Below are 1,941 nucleotides of genomic sequence, written 5' to 3' on the forward strand. Positions count from 1 at the left end.
TGCTATTCGTATGGATGGAGTCCCCGAGGACTACCTATTGTGCAAGCTCTTCCAGTATTCTCTGACTAGAAAAGAGATGCACTGGCTTAAGCAGCTACCCACAGGATCTCTAACATCCTGGGCCGACATCAAGAATGTTTTCTTGCGAAACTTCTTCGATGAGGCACGCGCTGAAGACTTGAGGAGCAAAATTGCTACATTTGCGCAGGAGACTGGAGAGTCTTTCAAAGATGCGTGGATCAGATTCAAGTTCTTCCAGCGAGACTGTCCACACCACGGATTCAATGAAGTGCAACTGCTGAGCACTTTCTTCAGAGGTATCGCCTTGAGGTATCAGATGGCTCTTGATACAGCTAGCGAGGGAAACTTCAACACCAGAAATCTGGTGGAGGCTGTGAGACCGATAGAGAATCTACCAAACAGCAGCAGCACCAAGAACACTGACTTTGAGAGGAAGAAGTCTGTTGCATCCCTAGGGAAGGAGCAGATGGACGAAGTTAGAGCAAAGTTAGATGTGGTTCATGAGCTTCTTAGGAAGCAGGTCTGCTCGGCTGTAGGAGAAGAAGATGTGAACTACATTGGAGTTACTGGATTTCAAAGGTCTGGAAACCAGGGTGGAAACATAAACTTCTATGGCAATGGTCAGAGGAGTAACCAGAGTTCACAATTCCAGAAACTTATCATCAACAACAGCAGAGGCTATGGAAACTCATTCTACCAGAATCCACCACCATAGACTCAGGAAAGCATGATTGAAGCAATGCTTGACAGAGTTCTGGAAGGACATCAACAACTCACTGTGGATTTCAATGGGAAGATAGATTCTGCCTACAACAGTCTGAACACAAGAATTGAGACCTTAGGGACTCAGGTGAGGAAGCTTGAAATGCAAGTGGTTCAGACTGGAGACACTGTAAAGAGGCGAGAAGCCTAGGCTAGAGAGGCAGGACTTGAGAAAGCAAAACACCACGTAAATGCCATCATAGATGATGATTTCTGGCAAGTGGTGAAGCATGAGAAGCATGGAGAAGGAGACTACGAAGTTGAAAGCTCCATGAGTTTCGGCGGATCACATTGGTGTCGACCGATGTCAATGGATACACATCGCTCGACAGACCATGACGAAGATCGATCGACAGATTACTCTAAACATCGATCGACGTCATCTGCTGAATCGACTGGGAAGAGTAGTGCAGTTCGAATCATGACTCATGAGGAATTCGCAGAAAAACATCCTCACCCACCCTCCCCTTTCTACGTCAAAATCGATCGACCGCATAAGCCAGCACTCGACCGACAGAGAGAGACCGATATCGATCGACCCCCCTCACTTCCCATCGATCGAGTGACACCTCTCACCTACCGAGTGCGGTTACCATCTATTGATAATGACCGAATCAACGCACTCAGACCACTACCTAAACCTTTACCAAACCCACCAGAACCTACAACCAACCCTTCAGACACTACACTAAAGCCTATGCAAATTGATGAGGCAACTGAAGGAAGAAGGTTAAGGAAAAGGAAAGAGAAGATTCCTAAGAACCTTAAGAGGGAAGCTAATGAGAAGGAGATGGATGGTTTCACTAAGAGAGTCCTCAGAATCCCAGTGGAGAAACCTTTTGATAAAGTTTATTTATGTTCTTCAGAGAAACTAAGGAGACTGAGGAGGATATTAGGAGAAGGTTTCATTACATCAGGGAAAGGATGAAACTAACGATCACATTGAAGAAGAAGAGTGATTCTGGGAAGTTTGGAATACCATGTATGGTAAAAGGTGTTGAATCTTCCCATGCACTCTGCGACACAGGACCATCAGTCAGTATTCTACCTAAGGTTATGGCAGACCAGCTGGGTCTGAAAATAGAGCTCTCATCAGAATCTTTCACCTTCGTGGACCTTTCAGAAAGAAGCTCAGGAGGCATCACAAGAGACCTTGAG

Source organism: Brassica oleracea, chromosome C3 (assembly GCF_000695525.1).
Source record: "Brassica oleracea var. oleracea cultivar TO1000 chromosome C3, BOL, whole genome shotgun sequence".
Lineage (NCBI taxonomy): Eukaryota > Viridiplantae > Streptophyta > Magnoliopsida > Brassicales > Brassicaceae > Brassica > Brassica oleracea.